Source organism: Ceratotherium simum, chromosome 1, assembly GCF_057802395.1.
Source record: "Ceratotherium simum simum isolate JZ-2026a chromosome 1, ASM5780239v1, whole genome shotgun sequence".
In the NCBI taxonomy this organism is placed as follows: Eukaryota; Metazoa; Chordata; class Mammalia; order Perissodactyla; family Rhinocerotidae; genus Ceratotherium; species Ceratotherium simum.
The window spans coordinates 58,636,529-58,648,302 of NC_141900.1; the positions used below are offsets into that span (position 1 = coordinate 58,636,529).

An 11,774-nucleotide genomic window follows, 5' to 3' on the forward strand; every position below is an offset into this window, starting at 1 on the left:
CCGTCCTCCACGCACCCTCCTTAACCTGTCCCCACTCACTTGATTCCCTTTTGTCTTGTTCCTGTTTCGAGCTTGGTTGATTGGTTGGTAAGGGGGTGGGGTGTGTTGGAGCCAGACTGCCTGATTTTGAATTCCCAGCTCTACCACTTATACCTCTGTGACCTTGGGCCATTTCTTAACCTATCTGTGCTTCATTCTCCTCACCTCACAATGGGAATAGTATAGGTGCCTACCACAGGGTTGTTGTGAGAATTAAACAGTTCACTCCACGGAACCGGCTGGGAACTGTGCCTGTCAGTGCCAGTCACTCTTTGTGCTTCATAAATGTCAGCTACTGTTAACTTCAGAGAGGGAGTTCTTTGCCCCAAAGGAATGTTATAGATTTGTTTGGTTTTAAAAAAAATAGATAATTCCGGTGCCTTACATTGGAGTGGTAGATTTTTGTCTTATAGTATAATTTTCCATAATGTTTGTACATGTGCATAATATTTTGGGCTCAGGGATTTTCCAAGTATCAAAAGAAGTCCTGCTTTGGTTTTACTTCTTAGTGGGGCTAATCATTATCTGCAAACAGAATCTGGAATTCCCCAGGGCAGACATGCTTCCCCCTCGTAACCACCACCATTCACTTACAACCGGTGAAGCACGTGTTCTTCAGAGTAATGCACGGGTTAAACAAAGAAATGAACAGTTTTGGCAGAATTGAATGTGTGAGCGTATTTGAATCTGGTGTGACTGCTTGTGGCCAGCATCAGTATTTCAGAGAGCTGTTGCCGCACAGAAACTGAGAGGGCTTGTGGTCATCTTGATGCGGTTTCATGCCCTGGGACGAGGACCCTGTGCTGGGTGAGAGGTGTCCAGCAGGACCTCTTGATTTACTGCCCGTTGGGCTGGGTTTCTTCAGGTCACAGGAAGAATCTGACACAGTCGATACTTGTGTCTAAGAGTAAAGGGAAGAGAAAGAAGGTCCTTGATTGCTAAAGTAAAGATTGTTTTTTGTTTCAAAATAAAAGATAGTCCCTGATACCTGGGCAATTGGAGATAGATGAAATTTTAAACACTTGCCTGTTTTTAACCCACAGCTACAATACAGAAATTGTCTTATAATTACATATGTTGCAGTACAGCGAAGTTTCACAGCAGGCTCTTCACTTTGCTTACTAAAGGACGCAGTCAGGAGGCACCTATGGTCTCCTTATGGGAAGAGTGGCATAGGTCACTGTATTAGTGTCCTAGGGCTGCCGTAACAAAGTACCACAAACTGGGTGGCTTAGACAACAGAAATTTATTGTCTCACAGTTCTGGAGGTGAAAAGTTGGAGGTCAAGGTGTTGGCAGGGTTGGTTCCTTCTGAGGGCCGTGAGGGAGAATCTGTTCCAGGACTCTCCTAGCTTCTGGCAGTTTGCTGGCAGTCTTTTGCAACCCTTGGTTTCTACTGCATCACCCCACTCTCTGCCTTCACCTTCACATGGCGTTCTCCCTGTATGCATATCTGCATCCAAATTTTCCTTTTTGTAAGGACACCAATCATACTGGATTAGGGGCTCACCCTACTCATCTTAACTAATTACATCTGCAATGACCCAATTTTCAAATAAAGTCATATTCTGAGGTATTGAGGTACCTCAGGTTATGACTTCAACATGTGAATTTTGAGGGACATAATTCAATCTGTTGCACAATCACCATCTCCGTTTTCCTGGCAACTCTTGGAGTGTTTAGCAAGTAGACTCCAGCCTTTGAAAGCTAAGGCAACTGTTTCTGGAAGCAGCTGGTCTCTATAGGATCATTCGCAGCAGAACTTGGTATATGATTATGAGCAACTCTGGGTCTTTTGCTGGCTTGATTGCCACAACTCTGAGGAACCTTATTTCAAACTTTTTCCAGCCTGTCCTTCAACTCTGTTGGTAGGTTACAGAGATACAGTCTCTGCAGTGTCCCTTGAATCTTTCTCCTCCTCTCTATTCCCCCTACTTCTCAGTTCAACTCAAATCAGAGTGCAAGGCTGGCCTAGTGGTCGAGAGTGCTGGCCCTCGAGTCAGGCCGGCTGGGTAGCCGTGGATCTCAGCTCCGCCGCTGACTGGTTGTATGAACTGCAGCACAGTTCTTAACCTCTCTGCACCTGGGTTCCCTTTTCTGTACAATGGTATGGTAAGAGGACCTTAGGGAGTTGTTGTGAGGATTAAATGAGGTGATGTGAGTTTAGCAGGATTGGTACATAGTAAGCCCTCAATAAGGTCAGCTATTGCTGTTAATTCAGCTGGGGCTCTCCAGTGCCCCTTCCCCAGTTTATCCCTGTCCGTTCTGTTGCCGGGTGCAGGTTTCCAAAGCACACTTTGGTTCTCTCCATTTTCATTTGGGGGGCCTCCAGTAGCTCCTCATTACCTACCAATTCCATATTGTCATTCAGGGCTCCCTGTTTGGCCGGTGTGACTCATCTGCCGCTGATCCTCTTCCTGTGGCCTACTTTCCTGCTAAAACTTTCTTCCTTCCTTTTCTCCAAACAGCCCCATGCCTTCCTGCCTCTTTGTTACGTGTGCCCAGAATGCCTCCTTTCATTCCTCCCAAGTCTTTTAATGTTAGATTCTCAGACTCCTCTCAACTATCACCTCATCTATAAAAGCATTTCCTGTTCTTCCCTTTGAGCCCTATGGCACACTGTAACATTTCTTCTATGGGACTTGGCATCCTCTGCTTTGAACCTCAGTGTCTTGAGTGTGGAAACTGAGTCTTCGCTTTAACCTGCAAGTAGCCCCCAGGATCAGGGTTAGGAGTGGAGGCCAGCTCAGCCAGCACCTGTTGAGCACTCCTCACCCATCCCTCCACGTTGGCTTTGCAGAACTTCCATGTTAGCATGAGTTTGAATGTCTTGAGTCCTTCAAGGCCAGAGTCCCAACTAGAAAGTAGATCAGATCTGAAATCCTGATGGGCCATCTGACCATTTAGTGTTTAATTTGAGCAGATGGGGGCAGTGGAAAGCAGACTTTCAGGTTGGCATTGTAATTCGTCAGGTGGTGAAATTTAGGATTGCCTAAAGTTATATAGCAACTTAGTGACCTTGCCTGGAATAGAACAGGTCACTCTTCTTAGGCACTGAGTAAACCATACCTCCCACCCACTGCAAAACTTCAAACATAAAAACAAGCTTCTCCCATTTGTGGCCACCTTCCAATATGAATGGTTTACTCTCAAAATCTACTTAGGGATCTGCATTAATATTCAAATACAATTCTGGGCAGCTGAAGCTGGCTGAGGCTCAGGGACACTCCTGGGTTGTTTTGGGTTGAGTTGCAGGTGGTGGTTGGCCAGACTATGGGCAGTGGCATAGAGGCAAGGCATGACCTTTCGAGGTTTGGATAGAACTGGGTTCCTATTGGTATCAGTTGGGGTTCTCCAGACAACAGAACCAGTATAAAATAAATAAATAAGTAAATATATATATTTTAGAAATTTATTTCAAAGAATTGGCTGACACAATTGAGGAGGCTGGCAAGTCCAGACTCTGTAGGGTGGCTGGAAACTCAGCAGGAGCTAATGCTGTAGGCTTGAGGCAGAATTTCTTCCTCAGGGAAACCTCAGTTTTGCTCTTAAGGCCCTTCAACTGATTGGAGGAGGCCCACTCGGATTATCAAAGATATTCTTTTTTACTGAAAGTCACCTGGTTGATGGTAGCTAGTTAACCACAGCTACAAAGTACCTTCACAGCAACACCTGGGTTAGAGTTCATTGAATACCTGGGTACTATGGCCTAGCCATGTTGACACAGAAAACTAATCATCACACCATCCCAGTTCCACCTCTTCCTGGGCAGCCTCTGTGAGCCTTGGTTTCTAAATTGTCAAAGGAGAACATTAACCTTTTTTTGAGAGAGTTCTTGTAAGGATTAAATAACACTGTGTTAAAGGGCTCCTTCAGTTCCTGGCATGTTAATAGATGTTCAACAGGTGATTTACTATTATTGCCTCTGAGCTGGGGGTTGAATCTCCAGGAATTACCAAATGCTGTTAGGTCACGCTGGGACCTGCTTTGGTGTGGAAGGAACCCCTCTCTCCCCAAGGGGTGAAGTCACGCTGGAAATGGTTGAACAGACTGGGGATGTTCCATGCTGAGAAGATCAGACTTGAGGAAGGGACATGACCACCAACTCAAATATTTGCAGAGTTATGTGAAGGAGGCCTTGGACTTGTTGAGGAGGCACAACCCTGAGGGCTCATCCAAAGCAAGAACTTCTAGCCTTTCTTTAGAGCCAAGTTTCTCCAAGGGTGATCCAGCAGCTACTCCGTCACTTACTGGGTTGCTTGTTAAAATGCAGATTTCCGGCCCACCCCAGACTGGCTGAGTTAGAGCTTCCCGGGTGGGTCCTGAGAATCTGCAGTTTACCAGACCTCCAGGGGATTGTTGTGGGGGCCCAAGCTTGACCTCAGCCCTAGTGTTCCTCCTCCAGGGCCTCCCGATATCCAGCAACAGACAAATGGAGGGGATGCCTGGCTGAAAGCCTGCCCCTCTGTGAATTTAGGCCCAGAGTAGCTAAAGGACTGGGCCACCATTACCTGCTTGGGCAGCAGTACCAGGGCTAGTGTTTTAAAACTGAAGCCAGATCTAATTCCTTGCTGGGGGATAGGAAACTAGCTTGCCAAAAAAAAACTAACTAATAATGAATGCAGAACTAGCTTGCAAATAGATGCAGTTTAAAACTCGGTGCTGAAGTTCCAGAACAGGCAAAGCTAAGGTAAAAATATCAGAACAGGAGAGAAGTTTCTGAGGAGGTAGAAATGTTCTGTAAGGAGGTTGAGGTGTGAGTTAAGTGGGTATCTCCATTTGTCAGAATTGTACAGCTAAGGTTTATGCATTTCTGCATGTGTAAATCCTACTTAAAAACTGTGAAAGAATAATTGGGGGGAGGGGGTGGAGGTATCAATGATATAAGAATGGCAGAATGTTGATAATTGTTGAAACTGGGTGATGGGTACCTGGAGGGTTGACTATATTATTCTGTTTTCTGTTCGTTTTATGGGGTTTGAAATTTTTCATAATAAAGAAAATACAGAAACATCATGCATTTTGAGGGCCAGCTGGGCTATCCTTCCTGCTAGGGTAATCCAGCATTAAATAAATGAATCATAAATGAATCTCTTCTGCTCCCCCCGCCCCCCCTTCCCAGTCCCTCAGCCTACAGGGACGGGTTACTTGTGTGAGAAGTGGCTCCTTTTAAAAATCAAAGCCAGCGGGTTGGAGATCTTGCCCTTGTGTCATATGTGTTGAGGCTCCTACTGGGAGACACTGGTTATTTTTATACCTGACTCATGGTGGGCACTCACATTGAATAACTTAGCTTCAGCCACGTGGAGGATGCCTGCTAATTTTTTTTAGCTGCCTCCCTGCCTCCTCCACGGGCTTTCAGAAGTGAGTTTAGCCTATATCATGTTATTATGGAAAATTTTAAGCATATGTTACAAGTAGAGAGAATGGAGACTAGGAGAATGGAACCCCCTGTCCCTGTCTTCTGGCTTTAACAGTTACCAATTCATGGCCAGTCTTGTTTCATCTACAATTCCCCTTTCCCCTCCCCCCATTATTTTGAAATAAATCCCAGCCATCGTTTCTTGTGATTCCTATGCCAGCTCGTTGCAAGGACTTAGCAAAGAGAAGAGAAAAGGCCAGCTTTGTTCCTTTACTACTTTTCCCACTACCTTCATTGACTCAGAAAACGTATAAATATTTTAGCATATTTTCCTAAAATATAAGGACTCTTCTAATCATAACCACAGTGCCATTAGCACACCTAAAAAATCAACAATTCTTTAATATCACCAAACATCCATTCAGTATTCAGATTCCGCCAATTATCTGATGAATGGTTTTTCCACGGTTGGTGTGTTGGACTCACAGAGACTACCATCTGGGAAGGGGTGGAAAGGGTGTTACCAGAGCTGAGTGAAAGGTGCAGCCCTGGGGTTGGAGCTGTCACGGCAGACTCATGGGGAGATGCCCTGGCCTCCCCTCTACCCACCCTCCAGTCTCCCACTGGTGAACCCTGCTGGAAGCCAGCCAGCCAGCACGGGAGCCCCGGAGTTTGCAGAGGTCAGCTTCTGGGGGACACATGGATCTGCAGGGGCAAACAAGAACCAACAGTGTGTAAGAGCTGGCTATGAAGTAAAAATGCCTGCAGCTAAATCCTGCTTCTGTCACTTACTAGCTGTGTGGCGTAAGGCAAGTTATTTAACTTCTCTGTGCCTCAGTTTCCTCCTCTGTAAGAAGAGATAACAACAGTACCTACCTTACAGGGAAGCCAAGCAACTTCAGTGAGATCACGTATGTGGTGCCTGGCCCACAGCAAATGCTCAATAAATGTGAGCTATAATTATTATAAACTACTTTCAAAACCACCCTGGCCAAACAGGACACAGTCTCTCTTTATGTGGCTCCTCGTGTCTCCCCTGACCTGATGACTCCAGCTGCCTCCAGCCTAGAGACAGGTCTCAGAATTTTGGGCCTTCACCCCTCTCCCTCTGATGTCATCCTTCTCGTAGGCACCACATTGTTCTTTGTCTTTGAAGGTTCATCCAACCCTAAAGGTCAAAGCAGGTCTCAGTCCTTCCTCCCCCAGATGAATAAATGAAAGGCCCAGCTAAGCCAGCTGGGACTGTTCACAAAGAGTTTTTTCAGGGTCAAACTCTCCATCACACTATTCAAGTCCCAATACAGTATAATAAGTACAGACCCAGAAACCATCTTGCCAGTTATCAGGAACTTCAGAGGCTTAGCAAGGAGAAGAGAAAAGCCCAGATTTGCTCCTGTCTTCCCCTTCTACCACCTTCATTGACGCAGAAAACCTTCATGCAGCGCTCAGTAGGAAAGAAAAGTCCCAAATAGTTTAATTTTAGATAGAAGTGGTGTGATAAGAGAAAACTTAGAAGCCACGGGATTTTAGAGACAGAAGAAGCCAGTTTTAGCTAAGGAGCCCAAACTGAGAAGGTTCTGGATCCATGCAGAGGATGAGATGGGTTGGTTACCAGCAGACAGGGCTGTGGCGGGGAGGGCCTTTCTAGCAGGTGCCGGCTCAGTACAAGTCGCTGGGTATTTAGTTGTGATTAAGCACCCCAGCTCACAAGTTTACGATGGCTTCCTATGGCAAGCCTTTTTTTATTGAGTCCCAGTCCCACAGGAGTAAAAATCACCCACACAACAATAAAAAGTAACTTAATGGTGTGTTTAACTTACCCATTCTTTTTTTGGCTGGGAAAGAGTTGCCCTGAGCTAACATCTGTTGCCAATCTTCCTCTTTTTTTTTTTCTTCCCCCAAACCCCAGTACATAGTTGTATATTCCAGCTGCAGGTCCTTCTAGTTCTTCCATGTGAGCCACCACCACAGCATGGCCAGCGACAGACGAGTGGTATGGTTCCATGCCGGGGAACCAAACCCCGGCCGCCGAAGCAGAGTGCCGAACCTTAACCACTAGGCCATCTGGACTGGCTCTGACTTACCCATTCGTTAAATTAAGAGCGTGGACCATAAATCTCCAGTATATATAACAGTACTTGTAAAACACATACTCTCTATCTCAGCTCCATGTCACTGAGTTGAGAAAAACAGGAAAAGAGAAGAGATAATAGTAATTACTGGCTACCAGGGGCTGGTATCACTTTCTCTTTGACATTCTGATTGAGTTGTCAGCAGTTAGTCATTGCAACTCTTCAGACTCAAAAAGCAGTAGAAATGAGTAGTAATTCATGTCTATATAGCATCTTAAAATATATAAAGTGCTTTTTCTCAACTAATTCCTTAAAATGTGAATTAGAAATATTATCCTTTCATTTCACAGGTGAGGAAACAGGGTCAAAGTGTCCCAAGGTCACACAGCTGGTAGGAGTAAGATAGGCCTTTTTACTCACCGGTTTTTTGGACCTGAGCCCTCCTAGCCACAAGGCTTTTGTGGGGCCTTGTGAACTGTGCAAATTATATTACAAGTACCATAGGCCTTTTTCACTTTCTAAACAGGAATATTATAATAATGAATCCTCCACCTCTCCCTGCCTTGCGATCCTGGTCGTCCCCTCCCTTACTCCCCCCAAAAATAGAATTGCTAACTGTCACAAGTTGGGTTCTCTGGGAGAGGGACTCTGAGACTGTTTAGTGTGCAGTGTGTTTATAAGGGGAGACCTTTGGGATCTACAGCTGTGGAAGGAAGAACAAGAAAGCAGGAGTGGACAGAAGCAGAAGTCAAGCTGTGATGCGGGCTAACAAGACCAGGCGCTCTGGAGCTGAAGTGGTGCAGCAGTTATCTCACGTCGGGCCCTGATGGCCAGGCCTTCACACCCTCCTCGCTGTCGTGGGATGTGGCTGCATCCTGGGAAGGGCATGACGTTAGGTGAGGTGGCTCTCAGCAGCTGAGGCATTCCGTAGAGGCACAGCTGGAGGCTGTCTGCCCACAGGTCCCCAGCAGCTGCCACAATTCCTTCCTTGAGGGGAGTCTGGGTTGCACAGCTCCATGGGCATTACACAAACCTGGTAAAAATTCTTCTCATTCATCACTTCTTTTGTGTGTGTGTGTGTGTGCGTGTGTGTGTGTGTGTGTGAGGAAGATCAGCCCTGAGCTAACATCCATGCCAATCTTCCTCCACTTTATGTGGGACGCTGCCATAGCATGGCTTGACAAGCGGTGCGTCAGTGTGAGCCCGGGATCCGAACCCTGGCCACCAGTAAAGGAGCATGCGCACTTAACCACCAAGCCACGGGGCCGGCCCCTCATTCATCACTTCTCATGATACGTTTCTCTTAGCTTTATAATAGGCTCTTAATAAATGATAGCTGAATGAGTAAGTGAAGGACTAGCCAAGAAAGTATTGAATACCTAAAGCTGTGCAAGTTAAAGTATCTCTCTTCCCCAGGTCTGTGGAATTAAGCCAGCACTTTTCAGTTTGCCATCAAGATTCTTGATGGTTATGCAGTCTCCTCTTTCCCCTGTGGCCTCATAGATAGGGTGGCCATTTGGGACAGTCTTGGTTTATGCCTGTTGTCCAGTTTAATTGTTCATAGCACCTTCTTACCCTCTCAAAAATGGACTGGTTTGGGTGATAAAATTATATAGGCACTTACTGAGAGACCCTTGGATTGTCAGAACTGGAAAGGGCCCTCAGGAAATCACATATTCAATGCTGCAGTGACTTGCCCCAGGTCTCACCTTCTGCCTCTTCTGCCTCTCTCTCTGGCTGAAGAGGAAGAAGGAACTACCCACAGGCAGCAAAGAGAGCTCAGATTCCTACTCTGACCCTGACTTTCCTCCCTTGGCTCCTTTAGCTCCTCATGTCTCCATCTTAAGAGTATTCATGGGCCGGCCCCGTGGCTTGGTGGTTAAGTGCGCACGCTCTACTGCTGGCGGCCCGGGTTCAGATCCCGGGCGCGCGCTGATGCACCACTTGTCCGGCCATGCTGAGGCCGCGTCCCACATACAGCAACTGGAAGGATGTGCAACTGTGATATACAACTATCTGCTGGGGCTTTGGGGGCGGGGGGGAAGAGTATTCAGATTCTCTTACATTTAGAATCTGTCTCTTACCCCAGTCTAGAGCCTTCCCTTACTGCCTTCACAGTCACCACTTGTTTCATAGAAACGTTGATATCTCCAAGATTATAGCCACTAATGAGCTGCAGTTTTAGCCTTTTAGTTAACAGAATATTAAGAAACAAACCCAGAGTAGGTAGGATGTGAGGAAATGGATATCCTCCAATACCACTGATGACAATATAAGTTAGAACAGCTGTTCTGGAGGGCTGTTTGGCATACCCCACAAAAGAAGTTGAAAATGTTGTCAGAATAATTTCTTTAAAAAAACCTCTTGGTGGTGCAGGCAGAATTCAAGGACAATTCTTTGAAACTTTCCAGTAAGGAATTCTGATGTTACATACAGCTTCCCAATTCTTTTTTCAAAAGCAGCATGACGATGACGCCAAGACCTAAAAAAACACATCAAAGAAATCCAGGAATCACTTTTTCTTGTTGTTTTTTTTTAATGAATGAGGTAATTTATTAACCTATCATGATTTGTTCTAATACTTCTTGTTGGCAGATGCCACCTGTCCAGCGATTGTGTCCAGATCTCTGTCCCTGAGGTGTCAGTTTGGAGCCCCCATCTTGGTCCTTTTTGACCATTTTCAGCCCCTCCAGGGCTTGGAGGACCCAGCGGGCCACACTGTTGAAGTCTCTGCTGAAGTGGTTGGGCATGACGCTGTGTCTCTGATGTCCCCTACAGATCTTGGTCATGGAGCCGACCCCAGTGCCACCCTGGAGGTACAGGTGCCGCTCTGTGGAAGCAGCTAGTGTGTAGAACCAGTTCTCGTCATAGGGAGTAAGCTCTTTGTGCTTGGCCAGCTCGACAGTGTCCACGCATTTAGGGACTTTCAGCTTCCCGGACTTTTTGTGGAAGGCTGCCAGAGCTCTGATGAACTCCTGCATATTCCTGCAGAATATTAAATAAAATATTAGCAAGGCATACAAAAAATATAGATACAAAAAGCATTTTTTTAATGTTTTTATTAGTTATCCATTGCTGCATAACAAATTGTCCCAAAACTTAATGGCTTACTACAACAAACATGTATTATCCCACAGTATCTGTGGGTCACAAATTCTGGAGTGGCTTAACTGGGTGGTTCTCATTCAGGATCTCATGAGGTTGTAATCAGGATGCTGCTTGGGTTGCATTCACCTGAAGACTTGGTTGGGGCTGGAGTATCCACTTCCAAGATGGATTGCTCACATGGCTGTTGGTAGGAGGCCTCAGTTCTTTGCCAAGTAGGCCTCTCCGTAGACAGCTTGAATGTCCTTACAACATGAGCACTGGCTTTCACCAGAACAAGTGATCAGAGAGAGAGCAAGGAGGAAGTCACAGTGCTATACCATCACTTCCACCTTACCCTCTTTGTTAGGAGCAATTCACTAAGTCCAGTCCCTACTTACAGTCTACTACAGTCTACTACAAGGGGAGAAGAATTAAGCTTTACCTCTTGAAGAAAAGAGGGTCAAATAATTTGTGGACATATTAAATCACATTGATGTTCAATATCTACTTCTACTTTTTAAAAATACCCTTCAAAAATAAAAATAGATCTTCCTACTACCAAATCCACAAATATATTCTTGCATCCACTTTCTACTCCTTAATCTTGAAATAAAGACTTTATTTTTCCTTCTTTCAAACTTAATCCTGTGACCTGTACTTTGGAGTCTATCTATTACCTTCTAAAGGACGTTGCTTTGCTGTTATCCTGTCTCCTAAGTCATTCCCTTACAAACATACTCTAGTATCTCATCATCAAAACAAAACACTGCTCTGACGCATTTCTCCACTCACTTCATAGCCAGAATTCTTGAAAGAATCATCTGTACGTTCTTTCCAATTTGTCATCCCCCATTTACTCTTCAACACAGTATCATTTGGCTTCTACCCTAAATTGATTTTTCGAAGGCCACCAACAGCTTTCTTATTGCCAAATCCAATGGATACTTTTCTGTCCTTACCTTGTGCAACTTCCAAGCAGCATTCAACACAATTAACCACTCCATTCTTGAAACACTTGGATTCTGAGACATTGCTCTCCCCCCACACCTCACTTCCTGTCCTCCTCAGTCTCTTTGCTGGCTTCTCTGCCTGACCTGCAGGATGCAGTTCCTCAAGCCCAGGTGCTGAGCCCCTTCTCCTTGCTTTGTCCTCTTGCTGGAATCTCATTAGTTCCCGTGGATTCTTTTATTATGTTGATGTGTTCCCAGTTTATAC

The 11,774-nt window shown here is 45.5% G+C and overlaps 1 protein-coding gene and 1 pseudogene across 2 annotated transcripts in view; one reads left to right on the plus strand and one right to left on the minus strand.

Annotated features, from left to right (window-relative positions):
• The window catches only part of NFE2L3 (NFE2 like bZIP transcription factor 3), a 31,757-nt gene that overhangs the window by 3,136 nt on the left and 16,847 nt on the right, over window positions 1-11,774 (plus strand). The gene's annotated exons all lie outside the window — the stretch shown is intronic.
• Window positions 9,984-11,617, minus strand: LOC106801598 (small ribosomal subunit protein eS19-like; annotated as a pseudogene). The gene is made up of 2 exons (XR_015551688.1): window positions 11,519-11,617; window positions 9,984-10,457 (listed from the first exon to the last, which is right to left on the minus strand). The product of XR_015551688.1 is annotated as a small ribosomal subunit protein eS19-like (transcript).